Source organism: Myotis myotis, unplaced genomic scaffold (assembly GCF_014108235.1).
Source record: "Myotis myotis isolate mMyoMyo1 unplaced genomic scaffold, mMyoMyo1.p scaffold_m19_p_3, whole genome shotgun sequence".
NCBI classification, from domain to species: Eukaryota; Metazoa; Chordata; class Mammalia; order Chiroptera; family Vespertilionidae; genus Myotis; species Myotis myotis.
This window is the reverse complement of record NW_023416335.1, coordinates 199,981,808-200,003,967: the sequence shown is the minus strand read 5'-3', so window position 1 is coordinate 200,003,967 and position 22,160 is coordinate 199,981,808.

Genomic DNA, 22,160 nt, shown 5'->3' with positions numbered 1-22,160 from the left:
AGCTTTGCTGGATAAAGTAATCTTGGTTGCAGGTTCTTGCTATTCATCACTTTGAATATTTCTTGCCAGTCTCTTCTGGCCTGCATGGTTTCTGTTGAGAAATCAGCTGACAGTCGTATGGGTACTCCCTTGTAGGTAACTGACTGTATTTCTCTTGCTGCTTTTAAGATTCTCTCTTTATCTTTTGCTCTTGGCATTTTAATTATGATGTGTCTTGGTGTGGTCCTCCTTGGATTCCTTTTGTTTGGGGTTCTCTGCGCTTCCTGGACTTGTAAGTCCATTTCTTTCACCAGGTAGGGGAAGTTTTCTGTCATTATTTCTTCAAAAAGGTTTTCAATATCTTGCCCTCTCTCTCCTTCTGGTACCCCTATAATTCTGATGTTGGTACGCTTGAAGTTGTCCCAGAGGTTCCTTACACTATCTTCATATTTTTGGAATCTCTTTTCTTTTTTCTTTTTCGGTTGGGTATTTTTTGTTTCTTTGTATTTCAAATCTTTGACTTGATTCTTGGGATCCTCTTTTCTGCTGCTGGATCTCTGTAAATTATTCTTTATTTCAGTCAGTGTATGCTTAATTTCTAGTTGGTCCTTTTTCATGTCCTCCATGGTCTCCCTATACTTATTGAGGGATTCATTAAATTTATCGGCGGTTTCCATAAAATTCTTGAAAAACCTTATAACCGTGGCCTTAAACTCTATATCCAATCGTTTGCTTTCCTCCATTTCTGCCATTTGTGACCTGTTTCTTTGTCTCCGCATTTTGGCAGCTTCCCTGTGTTGATAGAGTGGCCCTGTGCGCCAGGTGTCCTGTAGGGCCCAGTAGCTCAGCCTCCCCAGTTACCTGGGGTGGACACTCTTGGTGCACTCTTGGTGCCTTGGTTGTTGTAGAATCACTGGGAGGAATTGACCTCCAGGCCAATTGGCTGTGAGAATCAGCTGTGTCTAAAGTGGGAGAACTTCTGTGCTGAAGACACCCTTCTGGGGCAAGACTTGCTTCAGTGGGGCTTTGGTGCTCACTGAGTCTGCTCCCTGAGTGCGTCCCTTATGGATCTGAGGAGTTGCAGTCTGGATGGACCCCCTCTGACCACTGGGTACAGTGGCTCCTGGATCTAAGGAGGTGCTAATTCAGCCTCTGCCTGAGGCCACACAGCAGGAGCCAAGAAGAGGCTCAGCTGTGAAGCAATGCAAGCCGCTGCGGGGCCTTGGGCCTTCTCTTGGAAGTTCCAGGTCTGCCTGGTTCGGCTGCAGTTAGGTACATTCACATGCAAAAGCCTCTGCCGCAGCCTGGGTGGGGCGGGGTCTCAGGGAGTCAGAGGGCGGAGAAAGCGGCCATGGCTGATTCTCCGCCCTGAGTCGCGCGTCTCAGTGTTCCGGTAAAGGCTGCAAGCACCTCTGAGGGAAAGCCGCCCTCAAGTTCGCTCGCTGCCGGACAGACCAGCTTCTCCCCGTGTGAGACCTGGGTCCCCAGAGACTTCCCGGACCCGGAGTTCAGAGCCGTCGGGAGTTTGTGATTCAAAAAGACAGCCGCGTCCTCAGGCGCCACCCCCTTTCCTCGCGCGCGCCGCCGTACCTCTGCATTTCACCTCCGCAGCGCCTCTGGCTCTCAGCGTGCTTTTCTTTCCTTCTAGTTGTGGACTTTACACTCAGCCAGCCTTCCTGTTGTTCTGGATGATGTTTGCTCAGTCCTTTGGGGTAATTTTCAATTGTTGTGTGAGGCAATAATTTCCCGGTGTTTACCTATGCCGCCATCTTAGTTGCTCCCCATGTGAAATATATCGCTAGGGTGTATCTTGAGGCCAAGTTATTTTTATAATCTTTCTTGTCAATAAATTTGATCATTTTTTGAACAACGTAACAAACTATAATAATACATAAATGAATAAATGATGCATGAATAATAAGTGTAGTAGAAATTTTATTAGACATTTGCTTTTATCTCAGTGACTTTATGTGACTATCTCTTTGCAATATTTGAATGATATAAGAACATGTTCTACCATGAGCAATCTGTTCTATCAGCCATTCATTCATTCTTTCATCCATTAAACAACATGCGTAGGGCATCTCCTATGGCCTAAATTTATATTAGATTGGCAATTTTCATTTTTTTTTTTTAATTTCAGGGCACACCAAAAAATATATTTTTACCAATTTGACAAAAAATAGGTATAATTTTGATTTATTCACACCGATGGCTATTGTTGTGTTGGCTGTTGCCATTTTTTTATTTGACAATCTAAGGGGAAAGAGGTCAGTGCCCCTGACTCAATTGTCAGGTATTGCATGTTTTAAAAGTTCCCGTGGCACACCCATTGGGAATCTCTGTATTAGATACTTGAGACACACAGTCAAAGCCACAGTTCTTGACTTCTAGGAGCTAGTAGTCTTGTTGGGGAAATGTATATCATTTCAATGTACTATAGGAAATGCTTTGACAGAGGTATGTCCAAAGTGCTCCTGATACCAAGGAAAACATGACTCTAATTCTGTGTATAGAGAAGTTCTTTCTGATTGGCATCTGTTTAGATTGCTTGGTATCTAGGCCATCTTGGGAAGGTTCCAGGGAAAGTGTAATATTTGTAGTAAATCTTGAAGTGAGAATTGATTAGCATTCCTGTTACTCTGGGACATGAAAACACTTGCCCTGGCATTACATAAAAACTCCTGCTGTAGGCTTATACCCAGTCCAGCTACTATTCTGCCCTTGGATTTACCATTACTTCAACTCTATTAATTCAGGAGCAACTGTGACTCTTCCAAATTCCAAATTTTGTGGGTAAGGATGTAAGAACTATGGAATTAGATGTCCAGACTTCAAATACCCAGTGCCATGACTTGCCAGCAGGTGTCTTTCCTTCTGTGTCTTAGTTTCCTCATTTACTAACAGTGATAATAGACTGCTATTATTATATTATACTAGAGGCCCGGTGCACAAAATTCATGCACTGGTAGAGTCCCTAGGCCTGGCCGGTGATCAGGGCCAAACTGTGGGGTGACCAGTGGGGTGATCAGGGCCCCCACTCGCACCTGCCTTGGCTGGCCTGGCACAGCCTGCTCACTGGCCCTGTGTGCTCCCGACCCCCATCAGCACCTGCGGGCTGGGGGCAGCTCTTGCATTGAGCTTCTGCCCCCTAGTGGTTAGCACACATCATACTGAGCAGTCATTCTGCCGTTTGGTCAATTTGCATATTAGGGTTTTATTACATAAGATAGTATAGAGATGCTACATCTAGAGCTGCTATTAAACCCATGTTGCCCTATATGGTCTTATCAGTTCTTTCTGATTGGCATCTGTTTAGATTGCTTGGTGTCATCTAGGCCATCTAGGCCATCTAGGCTGTGAGGCATTTTGAGGGTCTCTGGTCTGACCCAGAGTTGTTATAAGGTGTAAATAAGAAATACATGTTAAGGACTTTTCTTGTTGCCTGTCACCTGGTAATACCCAATAAATGTTGATGTCTATAATAATAAAATAATAATTATTATTTTAAGTAATATGTAAATGCTTAATACTGTTAGAAGATCCATAACTTTTTATGGGTTGAATATCAAATTTTCAGACTTGTATTTACTGGTAATTTTGCCTCCTCTTTACTTCTCCTGATTTTTTTCTATAGCCCTTTCATGGTAGAACTTCAACCAATCTCCAGCAGGAAGTTCAGGAATACTTTGTCTCCAGTTTCCACCTCCATCTTGGTGATAAGGTACAGCTTTTGCCATCTGCATCCTCAGGGTTTCCTTCTCTATCCCCAGACCAACATGGTTTAAAAGAGTATGAGAAGACCAAGCTTCAATACCATGTATTCCTTTCCAAGGAGCATTTCCATTCTCACCTAGACATAGCTGATTGGAGCAGAGATCAATATCTGACCCAACGGGAGTCAATCACGTTAGCTAACCACATAGGGCCAAGGCTATCAGTCAGATTCTCTCATGATAGGAAACTTGAAGTGAATTTTTCAGGGGGCTGTGTGACTCTTAGCGTGGCAAGTCAAAGACATTTACAAATCAAAATTGTGAGAGACTGGAAGTCACATAGAATAGAGGAGGAGGTCGCTAGCCAATCTTGCTCAGTGGACAGAGCATCAGCCTGAGGAATGAAGGGTCCCGGGTTCGATTTCAGTCAAGGGCACATGCCTGGGTTTCAGGCTCGATCCCCAGTGGGGGGTGGGAAGGAGTCAGCCGATCAGTGATTCCCTCTCATCATTGATGTTTCTATCTCCCTCTCACTCTCCCTTCCTCTCTAAAATCAATAAAAAAAAATAAAGGAGGAGGAAGCTGATTTTTAGAAAGAGAAACACATCCTGAGAAAGGGGTAGAGAGAAGAGATCAGTGAGGGAAGGGAGAAAAGTAAGAGAGAATCAAGGACCAAAGCTGATCCTAAGACCTACCTGGGATCTTGATGCCTTTGGTTCTTGTTCTAATAATAGTGATGATAATGGTGATGAAGATGATGATAATGGTGATGCTGACAAAGATTATAACAATAGGTAACATTTTAGCCTTTATATGAATTGATTCAGTGATTATAAGAAATCCATGAGGAAGGTTTTATTGTATTCCAGTTTTAGGGAGTGCCCATTTGTAGTCTCATAGGAACCCTAGATGTGCACTTCTTATCATCCATATATTATTTTTAAAATTTTTTTTATTGATTTCAGAGAGAAAGGGGGAGAGACAGAGAGACAGAAACATCAATGATGTTTGGCTGCCTCCTGCATGCCCCAATGGGGATCTAGCCTAAAACCCAGGCATATGCCCTGACAGAGAATTGAACCGTGACCTCCTGGTTCATAGGTCAATGCTCAACCACTGAGCAACACCGGCCAGGCTCATCCATATATTCTTTAGAAGAAACTAAAAGCCCAAGTAAATAGTTTAAAACCTCAACCACATGCTCAAGTGAGGCCCAGTGGCCCAGTCTCAATTGTCCCTGCAAAACTCAGCTGCCAACCATGTCCAACATCAGCAGTACTAGCGGCGATTTCTGAATTACATTCTTCCTTTATCCTTTATTTGACCCATCAATGTAGAGAACTGGCTTCTCCCACCTTGATTCAGACAATGCTCCTGGGTCTTCCCCTGTCCCTCCTCCTTAATCCTTCAGAAATTAGAGCCTAGATTTTCCCAGTTGATTGACTAATCTCAGTCTCACCAGTCTACATTCATGGGGCCTGCATCCCTCTCTTTATCCCTGGATTAAGAGCATGATCTCTGTCAAAGATGGACAGAGCTCCTGAAATCAGCACATCAATTAGCCTAGCTCCCCAAAAAACAACAGTTGCTGGGCCCTACAGGTGGGGTCTGTCTTTTCAATAACCATCACTGGGACCCTTACACTCCTTAGATTATGTCCAAGTAGCATAGCTGCTCCCTAGTCTAGCATTGCTCAAACTTTAGTGTGCATTGCCTAGGGAATTTTGTTAAAATTCAGATTCTGATTCAGTAGACCTGCAATTCTGCATTGCTAAAGGCTCTCAGGTGAAGCTAAATCTGCTGGTCCACAGACACTTAGAGTAGCAAAACTCTAAAGCTGATGTTTTCTTGAAAAACAAAACAGAGAGTAAGTATTTTGGACTTTGCAGGCTGTATCATCTTTGTTGCAAGTACTCAACTGTCTTGTTATAGTATGAAAGTAACCATAGGCAATATGTCAACCAATGGGTGTGGCTGTGTTCCATTATTATTTTTTTTTATAAAAGTAAGCAGTGACCATATCTGTCTCACATCCCTCTCTACTCTACTCCAGGGAGCATATGTGTATCTCTGAAGCTTTAGCCACAATCCATCACACACCTGCCTACTCTAGTATATTGATTGCATTGATGGCTTCCCTCTATCTGTGCCCTTTGCAAAGTGACACTGCAGATCTTTAAGAGGTGGAATTTATTTCCCCTTTCCTGGAATTTAGGCTTTCCTTGTGACTTGCTTTAGCCAATAGAACATGGTGGCCATAATACTGTGCCAGTTATAAACTCAGTTCTCAAAAGATCTACACTTCTCTCTGAGAGCCCTGCCTCCACCACAGGAACACGTCTTTGCTAACTGATGGAGGATAAAAAAGTGTAAGAAGAGCCAGAGTGTCCCCAAAGTAGCAGAAGCAGAGCTGTTGGCAGATGCATGTGGGGGTTCAGCCAAGACCAGAATGACCCAGCTGAGCCCAGTCTAAATTGCCAAGTTTCAGAATCATGATAAAACTAAATAATTGTTTTTTCTGCTTTACAGTTTGGGTGTTTTTTTTTTTAAGTGGTAAAAACTAACTAATGCACCTACAATGGGATAAACACATGATCAAAAACCCTACCAACTACCACATGTATTAAGAATTCTGTCCATTTTGTATCTACAAAGCAGAGGTTCAGCTAGTGGACTTGCCTAATATACCACAGCAGATAAGTGACAAAGCTGGGATTCCAACTAATTCCAGGGTCTGGGCTCTTGTCACTATACTACTGATGATTTCTGTCATCTCAGGTTGGTTTGCTATTCCCCTCTTCATCTTTAAGCACAACCCCAACCACTCCTACACACACACACACACACACACACACACACACACACACACACACGCACACACACACTACAAAAGACTTGGCATTTGAAGTTCAAGCCCACCAGGAAGCAGCAGTTAACAAGGATGCTGAGGGAGTACTGTCATGCAACTTTACAGCCCCTGTGATTGATCTCATTCCAGATTGCATGGGTAACGCTTTAGAGCATGCAAGATTTAAGCTCAAACCCACAAGCCAAGAAGCTACTTCAGGAAAGTGTGCCTGTTTAAAACTTTTTATAAAAATGTATGGTCCTTCCTCACAAGAAATATTAATGAACATTGTGTCAAGTGTAGGCATTGGATAGGGAGTAACGCTTCCTTGGACACCCTACATACAACACGCTGCTGGATCTGCCAAGGCTACAGTCCTTTTTACAAGCACAATTTTGGGTCTCCCGGATTTAATGAAAGATTGATTTTTTTTTTTTCCTGCACAAGGATAAACCTCATGAAACGGCGATTTAATTCACAACACAAAAGCATAAAAGGCCTCCTTAAAATTAAAAGAAGTCTTCACACACTGAAAAGCAGGTTCACTCACAGTAATAGACCACTTTATCTTTTTAAGGCAATAGAACTTTGCTAATTCTCACTAATGACAGAGGAGGCCCATTGTAGAAGAACCAATTTTACTGATTACTGAATCGTATAAAATATTCTGAGAAGGAAATGAAATCTTGGTCATTCAAGACCCGGTTGCAGCTCCATGTGTCTTGCTGAGAAATAGGCACCACTGCTGTTTTAATTGGGAGGATAATCAGGTTTGTAGTGTACTGAACTGAGATAATCACACATATCATCCGAGTGCAAACCTACATTTCAACCATTACTAAAGAAGAGACTTTCAGGTGATACACCCCAGCAGATCTCATGGGGCATATCGGCAACTCACTGAGTTCAAGGTAAGTGTTTTTAGAGGTCTGTTTAAATTTTCAAGCCATTAGGGGAAAAAGGTTTCCAGTTATACTTGAAAGAGTTTACTCATCTGGCAAAATCTGACCCAGCAATTTATTACCCCAATGTACGGTACACTTAGACTTCAGGATTAAAATAGCTCTTGATGTGCCCGGTCAAAACCAGATGTGGAGTTAGCATACACACTCGACTCACAATGCACGTAATGAAGACAAAGATTTTGAAAAGTGGTGGTTAGTTAAAATATTTAAGTAAACTGCATTTGTTCATAAAATAAGGAAAGACAATAAAATGCTTGGAAAAAATATAGAAGTTCCTAAAATACAACTTCAGAGCACTTCAAATATGGCAACTGGGAGGTAGATACTATCAGAAACTGTCTTGGGTTTGACAGAGAATAGTTTCTTACTCTGATTCCAGGGTCTCCAGCAACATTTCTGAACTTTTTTATGCCAACATAAGGCACCACTAGAATTGGCAAGAATCTTAAACAAGTTATTCCAAAGTTAGTGTGTGTGTATATATATATACAGTTCAAATTTCTTTACTGAAAAACAGATTCATCATGCAAATGAGAGACAGCTGTAGTTGGAACTCCAAGTACAATATTAATATGACAAGAATTCAACACCTACCATGTGTGGAAGGCATTGCTCTAGAAGCTTTACATGTATGAATTCTCTAAATGTTTGTGTCAACACTATTAGACAAGTACTTACACATGAGGATACTGAAGCACAGAGAAGTTAGAAGACCCCATGCTAGTAAATGGTGGCATTAGGACTTGGCCTGGGACAAGCAGCCTCACTCTGGCCTTGGGCCTCTATTGCGTTGATGCCATTACAAGGTGCATCTGTCCATCTATACTTCTGCAGAAGAAAATTCATTTGAAATTTGTTACAAACATAATGCTATCTGAAAAAAGATCATCTTATTTACTAATATTTCCATGAAAAGTTCAAATTTGAATAAAACTCCTGTGAATGAAATGATTAGTAGCTTATTGTTTTCTTGACCCTTATGTGGAGCCTCTGTTGATGACTCTACCTTTAGTCACTTCAAGTTACCATACTGGAGAAAATGGGGACAAGTCCAGCTAATTAAGAAATGTTGTTTGAGCCCTAACTGGTTTGGCTCCGTGGATAGAGCGTTGGCCTGTGGACTGAAGGGTCCAGGTTTGATTCCGGTCAAGGGCATACACTTTGGTTGCGGGCACATCCCCAGTAGGAAGTGTGCAGGAGGCAGCTAAATTGATGTTTCTCTCTCATCAATGTTTCTAACTCTCTATCCCTCTCCCTTTCTCTCTGTAAAAATCAATAAAATATATTTTTTAAAAAAAGAAATGTTGCTTGACTTGTCACAAAGCCTGCCATGGGGATGAACTGAGCTGCCAAATTGGTTCATGTTGTTTTAGTACAATGAGTCTGCAACATCTGGGTCTTGTATTACACAATGATTAGTGTAAAAATGTCAGTAGTAGTTACAGAAGTCTGTTCATGTCCTATAATTAGTTTGCTCTAGCCCAGAACATCTACGGTGTTCAGACAGACAGACTTTTTCAAAGTGATTTTCAACTAGTGAAGTTATTGCCATTAACGTTTCTGTATTTGACCATGGAAAGTTGCATATCCTTTTAGTATTTCAGTCCTTCCTAAGTAATGTTGGGCTATAAAAATGATTGAGATTAAGTTCCAGATGTCAAATTCCTTAATAAGGCAGTGGGAGAAAGAACATGTTCACGAAAATATGCACTGCAAAATAGGACAATTCACAAGTGGGAAATGAGTAAGGTCTCTAGATGTTCAGAGAAAGAAGGAATCTAAGAGCACTCATATAGGACATGAGAGTCTTGAGATGTGTGTGTGGGTTTGGGAAGGTCGTTGTAGGGGAGGGAATAGCAGAGCAAAGGCAAGGCATGGTAGGAAAATGGCAAGCGAAGCGCCCTGTGTGTCAGCAACATTAAACATGTGAGGGAGTTTGGAAGAAAGTTAGAAAAAGTAAATTAAATGTAATATTGTAGAGAGACCCGTGATCATCCAGCACACCAAGCAGCGAGTTGGATGTGCTGACCACCCATGGAGGAGGCAGGGCCATGCGAGAATGCATTGGGTGTTGCTCTTATCCATGCAGAATTTTTTCAGCAAATATAATCATAACACCAAGTACTCTTTCTTTTCCTCAGCCTACCACTTCCTTAGCAGCCACAATCCACAAAACATTACAGTGACACATCTCTTGAGAATAGTCAGCAGGCTAAAAATTATGAGATGTAGAAGACTTGAGTAAAATTAACACGATTATTTTAAGAGGCAAATATTTAACTGCTTAAGCACATGAAAAACAGCTATAAAGATGGACCACATTATATACATAAAGGATGCATCAACAATTTTTTTAAAAAAAAATAGTGCATATGATGCCACAATTAGTATACATTCCATAAACTTATGCTACATCAACAAACCTCTTTGCAAACTTCTTTGAACTCTGGCAAACTTCATAGGTGTCTCCTAAACTTCTCACTTTACTGATGTACTGGCTTCTTGGCATTCCCCACAGGTTCAGTTGTAGTAAATTTGTATGATGAAATACTATGTAGTACTGAAAATGAATGAACTGTAGCTGTATGCATTAGCATGTATGGATCTTAAAAATGTTGAGACAGCCCAACCAGCATTGCTCAGTGGTTGAGCATTGACCTATGAACCAGGAAGTCATGGTTCACTTCCTGGTCAGGGCACATGCCCAGGTTGCAGGCTCAATCCCCAGTGGGGTGGGGCAGGAATGCAGGAGGCAGGCAATCAATTATTCTCTCTCATCATTTATGTTTATATCTCTCTTTTCCTCTTCCTTCCTCTCTGAAATCAATAAAACATATATTTTTAAATGTTGAGACAAAATAGTCAAGTCATGGAAGAATAAGAGTCATAAATGAAATATAGAATTACTCCATCACATGAAATTCAAACATACCTGTACTTAAACATTCTAATTTTTCTGGGTGTCTAAAAGCAAAATGAATGGGTAGAGAAACACAAGAGACTTCAGAGGTACTCAAGTCATATGTGATTATGAATGTTCATTTTATTAATACATTTAAACATTATATTTCTTTTCACAAAAATATTAAGTCTAAAAATACATATTTGCTCAAGTACCTACAACTCAGCTTAAAGAGGCAAAATATTGTAAATATAATCGAAAACCCCTGTTTTCTTTTTAAAATATTATTCTAGTCCTTCTATTCATTCTTCTCTCTCAAATACAGCCATTATGTTACTATTGGTGTTTTTAAAATACTGAAAGAATCTCAGAGAAAATCAATCAGAGCCTTGATCATACTCTGTCTGGAGCTTGGGCCACCACTGGACTTCCTGTTACATGAAGTAATAAATTTTCTGTTGCGAGTCATGCTGATATCATCCTAACTGATAGAGGAAGGCCAGAAATGTCCTCCTCTGATACCAAAGTGAAAAGGCAGGAATGCAAATGTGGGGAACTTATAATGAGGAAAGGGATGCATGTTCTTGCCATTGAGTTGGATCCTATTAGGAAGGAAGTAGAGGATATCTGCTGAAAGTGATAATGACACATGGTATTGAGGGTGAGGGTTAGTCATTTTTTATAGATTATGTGTAGTAGAGAATAAAATAATATGAATGAATGAATGAATGAATGAATGAATGAATGAATGAATGAAAAGAACTGGCCGATACTTACAGGCTGAATGGAAGAAGCCAAAGGAGAGGGAGAGACTGGAGCTACTGGAGAAATGAGAAAAGTCGATGGAGCAAGATTCCTGAGAGAGAAGCGATAGAGGTAAGGCTCCTGGGCTTGATCTACCTTCCTCCTTGTGCCCCACACAGGATAATTCACTGTTGTGTTAGTGATTTAGGGTGGGATATCCAGCTTGGGGACAGGAAGAAGATCCATACAGAGATGGGAGAAGTTGTCATTGTAGGCAAAATATACTCAGTACAGGGCAATGTCTAAATTTTCATTTGTATAGCTGGTATATTATAATCTGCCAAGGCTGCAGCCTTACCTTCATCCAGGTTTCATGTCCTATACCTTCTTACCTAGAAGCCCCTGATGGGATGATCTGCTCTTATCTGAAAGTCCTGTGGACACTGGCAGTTACTGGTTGCCTCAAAATATCCATATGTAATCTTGGGTCTGCTCTAGGTTTTTTTCTGTAGCTTGAGCCCTAGGACTTTGCTTAAGCCTACTTGAGTTACTTCCTTTTCTGCTTCACAGACTTTCTTTTTTCTTTATTGATTAAGGTATTACATATGTGTCCTTATCCCTCCCATTGCCCACCCCCCCACTCATGCCCTCACCCCACTGGTGTCTGTATCCATTGTCTAGGCTTATATGCATGCATACCAGTCCTTTGGTTGATCTCTCCCCTTTACCCCCACCCTCCCCTATCTTCCCTCTGAGGTTTGACAGTCTGATTGATGCTTCTCTGTCTCTGGATCTGTTTTTGTTCATCAGTTTATGTTGTTCATTACATTCCACAAATGAGTGAGATCATGTGATATTTATCTTTCTCTGACTGGCTTATTTCGCTTAGCACAATGCTCTCCAGTTCCATCCATGCTGCTGCAAATGTAAGAATTCTTTCTTTTTTTACAGCAGTGTAGTATTCCATTGTGTAGATGTATCACAGTTTTTTAATCCACTCATCTGCTGATGGGCACTTAGGCTGTTTCCAAATCTTAGCTATTGTAAATTGTGCTGCTGTGAACATATTAACGCCAAGAAATCGTTGGCATATTTATATATCAATAGTGAACTTACAGAAAGAGAGATTGGAAAAACAATCCCATTTACCATTGCACCAAAAAAATTAAGAAACCTAAAAATAAACTTAACTAACGAGGTAAAAGACCTGTACTCGGAAAACTACAGGACACTGAAAAAAGAGATAGAGGAAGACATCAGCAGATGGAAAAACATACTGTGTTCATGGATTGGTAGAATCAACATCATTAAAATGTCCATACTACCCTAAGCAATCTATATATACAATGCACTCCCCATTCAAATACCCATGGTATATTTCACAGACCTAGAAGAACTCTCCAAAAATTCATCTGGAATACAAAACAACAAGAAAGCCCACTGTGTGGGAAAACATATTTGCCAATGTCATATCTGATAAGGGCCTAATCTCCAAAATTTATAGGGAACTCATACAACTTAACAAAATGAAGATAAACAAACCAATCAAAAAATGGACAAAGGATCTAAATAGACACCTTTCAAAAGAGGACATTCAGAAAGCCAAGAGACATATGAAAACATGCTCAAAGTCACTAATCATCTGAGAGATGCAAATCAAAACAACAATGAGGTACCATCTCACACCTATCAGACTGGCTATCATCAACAAATCAACAAACGACAAGTGCTGGAGAGGATGTGGAGAAAAAGGAACACTCGTGCACTGCTGGTGGGAATGCAGACTGGTGTAGCCAATATGGAAGACAGTATGGAGTTTCCTCAAAAAACTAAAAATGGAACTCCCATTTGACCCTGTGATCCCACTTCTAGGAATATATCCCAAGAAACCAGAAACACCAATCAGAAAGGATATATGCACCCATATGTTCATAGCAGCACAATTCACCATAGCTAAGATCTGGAAACAGCCTAAGTGCCCATCAGTAGATGAATGGATCAGAAAACTGTGGTACATCTACATGATGGAATACTATGCTGCTGTAAAAAAGAAGGAACTCTTACTATTTGCAAAGGCATGGATGGAACTGGAGAGCATTATGCTAAGTGAAATAAGCCAGTCAATGAAGGAAAAATACCACATGATCTCACTCATTCATGGATAATAAAGACTATTATAAACTTATGAACAATAATAGATACAGAGGCAGAGCTGCCTCAAACAGATTGTCAAACTGCAGCGGGAAGGCCAGGGAGGGTTGGGGGGCAGGAGGGATGGGGGTAAGAGATCAACTGAAGGACTTGTATGCATGCAAGTATGTCCATAAGCATAACCAATGGACATAAGACACTGGGGGGTAGGGGAGGCCAGGGGATTGTCAAGGGCGGGGGGAAAAAGGACACATATGTAATACCCTTTGTAATACTTTAAGCAATAAAACAATAAAAACAAACAAAAACAAAGCAAAAAGACCCCGAATAGCTGCAGCAATCCTGAGGGAAAAAAAAGTAGAAGGGCTCTCAATACCAGATAACAAGCTGTATTACAAAACCACTGTTCTCAAAACTGCCTGGTACTGGCACAAGAACAGACATATAGACCAATGGAATAGAATAGAGAACCAAGAAATCGACCCAAACCAATATGCTCAATTAGTATTTGACAAAGGAGGCAAGAACATACAATGGAGTCAAGACAGTCTCTCCAATAAATGGTGTTGGGAAAATTGGACAGATACATGCAAAAAAAAAATGAAACTAGACCACCAATTTACACCATACACAAAAATGCTTCACAGACTCTTAACTGGAATTTCAAGTGTGTAGAGTTTGGCTTGACTTTCAAGAGTGCAGGGCCCTGTGTTCACTCTGGGATTCCATAAAACAGACAGACCCTGCCCTCAAAGTGTTTAAAATCTGATAAGCCTGGCTATTTAGTCTCCTTGCCCCAAGTTAAGGAATCACAGGCATTAGGATTGGAAGGGATGATAAACAGTGTCTTCCCTCACATTATGAAGATGAAAGTTAAAGACCCACTGATTAAGGGCTTGCCCATAATCACAAAATAGAGTAGCCCCTGACTCAAGATCTGTGCCTTTCTCTATTCCATATGCTGCCTTGAGCAGCTACCATTTGGAAGGTCAATGTGAAGTACAGTGGAGGGTAAAGGCATAGTCCTTCACCTTTAAACTCTCAAAGTTACAAAGGCAGAGTCCCAGGTAATTATATTGTTGGTTTTTCAAAAATAGTTAAGTGCTGAAATAGGTATATCATGAAGATAATAGAAGGCTCTTGAAAATTGGAACTGGATTATATTTATTTCTATTTAGGCACAGTACCCAGCACATAGTAGGCATTCAATAAATGAATGTTATGTGGATTTTGAACTACAAAATATTTAATGTGTTTGGAGTTAACATTTCTTAGAGTTTTGACCTTAAAGTAGAAGTTTTGCAGATTTTTCTTTTGAAACGAGGTTGGCTGGAATGTGACATTTTTTCAAAACAATGGCTACATAAAAAACAACAAAAATACAAATGAACTGTTCTCAGTTTGTCCATGTTAAACTCTTCCTCGTGGAATGTTCTGCAATCCTCTTTCTTTGGTATCTTCTCCCAGTTTATGTCAAGCATTCATATGGCTTTGGTCAAAATACTAGACTAGTATTTCCTGAATCATTTGACATTCAGATGTTGCTGAAGATGTTAAATCTACAAGCAAACCTGCTAATCGTTGGCAACAAAGCAGCTTAATCCTGGCTGCCAAGTGATTTGTTTTGGAGCCTTTGGAGCAACAGAGAGATTCAAGTTTATAAAAAGGGGTAAATAGTCAGTTAGAGATTAGAAGGGAAAAAAGGAAAAGACTTTTTTCCCCCAGACCACACACTGACAGGGGATCTTCCTTGAGCAATTGTTCCAGAATGTCTCACGTTTCTGTCCCCTCTCCTCCCCCTGGGTTCACTGCCCACTCCTCCCACTTTTTCAGCTGCAGAAGGCTTGATTGACATTTGTCACTACTGATTGAGAGAAAAAGATGCTTCAGGGAGAGGGGAGAAGGTAGGGAAGCAGCCCCCTGAAAAGCCATGGTAGTCAAAAGATGATTCCTTCTTTCTGCCTGTGTTTTGTCTCTCTAAATTATTCAAATCTGGGTGGCATCTAGGATAACTGGCATTTTGACACAGCTTAAGGGATTGTCTCACTAACACTATTGAATAGAAGCTGCCAACCTTTTAAAAAATGAATAAAGAGATCTTTGGTATAATCTGATATGTCAACAAACGAAAGGCAGCTTCATGCAAAGGCCTTCAATGTGTTTGACCAATTATACTCATTTTTGACTTATTATCTTGGTTCATCCATCTATAACAGTAATCTTTATGAGATTAAAAAAGGAAAAAGCTCTTACTTGGATTTCTTTAAAGAATATGCATAATAGCTTGGTGGCTATTGCTTACTGACCCAGCCAGGGCAGCTGGTTGAGAAGGTAGATGTGAAATTATCTAGGCCAGAAAAGGTTTGCCTTTGTGAGAAATATTTTGAGGGTGGGGTGTGGAAGGAGCATTGGGCTGAGGTTAAGGTGATTTGGCTGTGGCCTCAGATATGCCACTGCCAATTAGATAAGCCATCATGGAGCACTCTGGGCTATGTTTTCACCACCACCACCACCACCACCACCCACCCTGCCTGGGAATGAGGCAGTAGACAGGTGGTCCCCACCTCCTTCCAGCTTTAGGATCAAGCAATTATTGATTTATTCTTTTATTTTGTTAGTAATATTTTTCCCTTCATGGTCTTTTGTGGATGGAGATACAGTGACATTTTAAAACTTTAGTTCAGTTCAAAACCATTTACTAGTGTCTTGTGTGGCAGGCACTGTGCATCACAGTGTGTGTGTTTGGGGTCGGGGCAGATACAAAGAATGGTCTTATTCTTAAGGACTTGGCCATTTCACTTCTCTTGTTGGCTTACTTTCTTATTTACTGTTAGTAAGATACTCTGAGTGTAGGGTTGCTGGATTTAACCAAAAAAAACCTGGGATGTCCAGATAAATGTGAAATTTAGAAAACAAAAACAAAAAATGATGACTGTGAAATATTTGGGACATACTTAGACTAAAATATTATTCATCGTTTATCTTAAATTCACATTTAACTGGGCACCTTGCATGTTACCTGGCTACCCTAAATGAAATCACCCCTGAGCTTTTCCTGCAGATGTCAGGAACATTCTACTCTTATTAGATTCTTGTAGCCTTGAGTAAAACTGAATCCAAGAGAAAACTGGTTATAAAATATATTTTTAAATCTAGTACGATTGATTTATTAGTGATTTTAACAAATATGTCTTGAGAGCCTACTGTGTGCTAGGAACTAGGCTAAGTTCTGGGGATACAAGGGGAATAAAATATACACAGCCCACTCTCTCAAGAAGGTTATGGTCTACCAGGAGGGACATTTGAAATGTAATCACATTTAATAAGTACTTGATTCCAGTTGTCATAAGGCTCATGAAGGAAAATAAAGGGTGCAATGAAAATGTTTAACAGAGGTGACTAATTTCATCTTAAGGATTGGAGCAAGCATCTTTGAGGAAGTGACATTGACCTGAGACAACTGGGTTCTAGAGAAGAATTCTGACAGAGAAGCCACTAGAAAGGTTGGTGTGTTTTTTTTGTTTTTTTTGCATTCATGGGGGAATAGGTTCAAGTACAAGGGATATTAGAACTAACAAGTGGGTCGATTATTTTTTTGTATACATACAAGAGCAACCATTAGCTCAGAAAGAATCACATTTCTAGAATCTAATATTAGTGTTGCCCAAAACTATAGCAAAGGCTCAGATAAGAAAATTGTCTTAGTTTCTTTGCCAAGATGCCAGTGAGTCTGTCTGTTCTTGTTGCTCAGAGGCCATGATCTGTGAACTTAAGCACAAGTGGGAGAACTCTCCCATCAAGAGGTTATTTCAACACCGTTTTACCACTTTGGAATGGTGGGTAGTGTATTAGTTTGCTAGAACTGCCACAACAAAGTACCACAGACTAGGTGTCTTAGTTAAATAACACTTGAATTAAACAGCAACAGTTCTGGAGGCAAGAAATTCAAGACAAAGTTGTCAGCAGGGTTGGTTTCTCCCGAAGCCTCCCTCCTTGGATTGTAGATGGCCATCTTCTCCCCCTTGTTTTTCCTATGGTCTTACCTCTGTGTGCTCGTATGTTTTTGTCCAAATTTCTTCTTATAAGGACACCATTATATTGGATTATAGCCAATGTAATGACCTTATGATCTTATTTAATGTAATCATCTCATTTAAAGACCTTATCTCCAAATACAGTCACACTCTAACATACTGTGGGCTAGGACTTCAACATATGAATTTGGGGCTTGGGGGTAAACAATTCAGTCCATAACACATGGCGTGGAAGAACTAAGTCTCTTTATTACCTCCTCTCTCAGAGGGAGGCTGTTAAGATAGTTATCTTCTTACAAAATTTAGAAATGTCCAGTGGAGACAGTTCCAACTCTAGGTCGGTCTTTCTTTCCCAACCAACATGTCCAAAAACTCTAATTTCCACTTTCCCATTTGAGCCCTGTGTTCCAAGGCTTGGGCATTTTCACCCTACTTCAGAGTGTACATGCAAACATCAGCTTTGTGGTAGGTGGAGATTGGTTGGAGGGGGCACTTATTTAGGCAGTTAAATGGGTATGTTGCTCTCTGCACCACCTCCACTTAAATCCAGACCTTTAGGTAAGACCTAAGGGACATTGGTTCTAGACACCCTTCCTTTCGTGGGCAGTGCTTAGACATAGAGAGAGAGATGGAAAGAGAATGAATCTTCAGGGATTACAGCTTTTTAATTGATTAGTCATTATTACTCATCCATTAGACTATTCATTTCATCTCCTTGGAGAGGACATGCTCTTCTTTGAGCTTAATTTTGACATGTTCTTACATCAGCAATCTTGTTAATCAGGATACATTTTTCTGAATAACAGTTTGTCAGATTAGTTTGTTAAATATAGACTGCCACTTGCTAGGTAAACTATACCTGTGTGTGTGTGTGTGAGGAACTGAACTTTAGAGTAAAAATACTGTTTAGAGTAAAAAGACTGACAATACTAGGAGTTGGTGAACCACTGAAACTGTCATATATTATTAGTAGTAATACATAGTGATACAGTCGCTTTGGTAAAGAGTTTTGACAATCTTATAAAGTTAAACATATACCTTCCATATAACCTGGAAATCTCATTCTTAAATATTATCTAAGAGAAATTAAGGTATGTGTTCATACAAAGAATGTATGCAAATATTCATAGCAGTATCATTCATAAAATCCAAAATCTAGAAACCAACAGGTCATTAACTGATGAATGAATTAAAAACCTGGTGTATCTATACTATGAAATACTTTTCAGCAATAAAAAATACTAAATTGTTAATACGCACAACCACATGGATCAGTCTCAAAAACAGTATGTGAAGTGAAAAAAAACCCAAATATAAAAGACATATTTCACTCTATTGCCAAAGAAAAGGACCGTGGAAAGGAAATGAAAGGACCGGTCCATCTTGACTAAATCAGTTGGAAGCATTAACAGTCAATTGGGACTCAGATAAAAAGAATCTCACTTTGTTTCTATTAAAATGAGGAGATTAGAAAAAGGGGGAAACTCTCTCCTTGAGGATAATTCTTCCTTACTTTAAGAGCTGAGGGCTTTTCTAATGAGAACACTAAGCCCATTTTACATCACATAGAATCTGGCGTCGCCACCTGCTTCAAGGGAGAGTGATGGAGCAAAAACAACAGACATGAATGCAAGAAGTCACCCCAAAATGGGCCTGTGGGAAGATTAAAGTGGGAAAGCAAATACACATTTTCTTTTGCAAAAACATGGGTGCAGAGTGGAATTGCTATTGTTCTGAATGATTTCCTAAATCAAGTCTGACCAGTGTCCAAGAAAAACGTGTCTAAGATAGACAAAAACAATTACTCTCTGGATAAAAAAAAAAAAAAAAAAAAAAATCAGTTTTCAGTTCCCTTTGTCATAATTTCATGCTTTCCTCTGTTACATTTATCTTTAGTCATCATTGTAAAAACAAATGTGTTGCAGATCTGAAAGTTGTTTATTGTGGGGCAGAGAAAACACTGTGGTTTATATAAACGTAGTAATTCCCTAGATTACCATTTCATGGTACACTGCACACCAAAGAAAGCAACCTGTGTCTTTCACGAAAAAGTGTGAGTGGGTGGGGGAGGCTCAAAGGGGTGTGTGGGGAGCCATCAGCCCCAGCATGGAATCAGATAAAGCTAGTGGCTTGGTATTAGTGTGTTCGCTTTGTCTAAGTCCTAGCATCTTCAATGGGCCAGCCCTCTCTTCATTTGTCAGCCCAGCGCACCTTTTGTGCAAATAATTTCCCATTGGTATTACCCAGAGCTTGGAGTCGATAGCCGACTAGCCTCTTTGCTTGTACCATTATTTCCAGCAAGCTTGCTACATCTGCAATAAATCCTGGAGGATTTGGGGGTGGACTGAGGAAGTATGAGTGACAGAATGAGGTGATAAGGGGTTGGATTCGGCTGAAACAAAAGCTTTTCCTCGCTGGCCTGATGTGGCCCTGTTGCAGCCCCTGAGATTTGATTTGATCAAGTTTTGCCAGCTGTCTCCTCATGGAGTTCAAGCAAGTTAAAGATGCAGCCCACAAGCAATTCTTTCATTCTCTGCTCAGCTTGCCTAAGAGTACCAAAGATGAAAATCTCTCTCTGGTCTTCGCTTTTGATGTTGTCCTGGTGGTAGGGAACGCTGGATATTAAGGAGATGCCTCAGCTGTGCCAAGGAACTGTTTGAAGTGATAGACCCAGAGGAAAAGGCAGGCTCTGGCTTTCTACAGCCGTGCCAGGCCATTTTCAGGTGTCGGAGCAAGAAGTGTGGTTTAATCAAAATTTCTCAGCTTGGTTAGAGAGGGGTTCTGATGAGCTCTTCAAAGCAGAGTTGTTTTTAAGCAAGATCAAATCCAAGGCTGTCATTTTATATAACGTTTTCTCCTCTTGGATATTGTTGTTTTCTTTTCTTTTATCCAGAAAAGCTTAACTTGGAAGTGGTGTCTGTTTATCAGTGACGGCTCTTATGTCTGTGTGTGTGTGTGTGTGTGTGTGTGTGTGTGTGTGTGTGTGTGTGTGCGTTTGAACTTAAGAAGGAAGGGAGGCAGTGTGGCTTCTGAAAAGTCTACTGCACGAGAACCTGTGCAAATGCTCAGGTATTTCCTTTGGTGCTTGGGATTTCAGGGTCCCTTGCTAGGACTCGCTAGTCAGAATAGTCTGGGTTACGCCTCGAAAACAGATATCTCTAAAATTTCCGTGATTTACATCAACAAAGGTTGATTTGTTGGCCATGCTATGAGTCTGCCATGGATTGAATGTTTGTGTCCCCTCCACCTCAAATCCATATGTGAGGCTCTAACCCCCAATGTCATGGTATTTGGAGGTAATTAGGTGTGTATGAGGTCATGAGGGTGGAACCTCAATGATGAAATTGGTGACCTTGTAAGGAGATGAAGAGACCAGAGCTCGCTCTTTCTTTACCATGTGAGGATACAACCAGAAGACAGCCATCTGCGAACCAGGAAGAGAGCTCTAACCAGACATTGAATATGCCTTGATCTTGGACTTCCCAGCCTCTGAGAAATAAATGTTTGTTGTTAAAGGCTGCCCCCTCCCCCCACCCCCGTCTTTGGTATTTATTCTAGCAGCCTGAGCTGATGACTAAGACAGTGTCCATCATGGATCAAACCTGCTCTGTGCTGGCAACCCAGGTGGATGGAGCAGCCTCTGTCTGGGACATTGCATGTCCCAGAGCTAACTGTACATCAATGGGGGAGGGAAAGGTAAACATTCCATAGGAAGGAAACCAGACTGCTTGGAGGCACCTTAGATGATCTCTGGAAGACCTCAGTTTCCCCATGTGAAATACAAGGGAGTCTCTGGTTTGATTCAGTGGCCCTGGGAGGAGGCAGAACTTCTGGCTATGAAGATCTGATGGAGATACTCCCATACAGAGAAGGCTCCAGGAACACGGCTGATGAATGTGAAATTCAAACCTGACTGGCTGAAAGGTACAAGCGTCACAGCTGAGTAATAGTGTGGAAAAGGAATAAAACCAAAGAACCCAGGAGAAACCTCTCAAATATTACCCTTCATTTAGACTGAGAAATATTTTTTTTCTTGCCTTCAAGAAGAATAAAAGTCACTTTTCAATCCTTTTTGTGTGTTTGAAATATAACACTTATAGAATAAATATGAAAAAGTGGATATACAGCTTAATTATTGCAAAGGGTATATGTGCAACTGCAACCCAGTTCTAAAAGTAGAGCATTGCCATATTTCAGAAGTCCCCAAATGTCCCTTCCCAATAACAAGGCCTTCATTTCACCCTCAAACATAACCCATATTTAACAATAAAGAATTTTTAAAAAGTTATTTAAAAAAAGATAACCTGTAAAAGCTGTCTTAATGATGACTCAGAAGTTCCTAATGTTACAACAATCAAAATTTATCTATTTGTTTTCTTCAGGTTAGAGCTTTTTTTGTGTCTTGTAAAATATGTTAACTTTAAGCTTGCTTAAGTAGTTTAGATTCTGATACCTTATGAAATATGCTGTCATTTAGTTCTGTATAAGGCATCTTCTGCTATTCTTTCCTTTAAAAAAAAGCAATTTGGCTACCTGGAAATAGAAAAGTGTTTTTGTTTATTTGTTTGTTTGGCAAGGAGATGAATGTACCTTTATTTTAACTTCAGGACTTTCTGTTTGTTTGTTTTTGTTTTGATCATTGAATTCACAAGGAAATAGTACTAATTATTTAAACAGAAAAGCTAAATCAACCTTCAATGCCATTAAAATTCAGCTAAGTTTTTAAAGTTGAAATCTCTTTTCAGGAGATACCACCATATCTCCCATCCCAGGCTGTGATCATTAGAATAGTCAAAAGGGAAAAAATTAACTCTTAGCAGG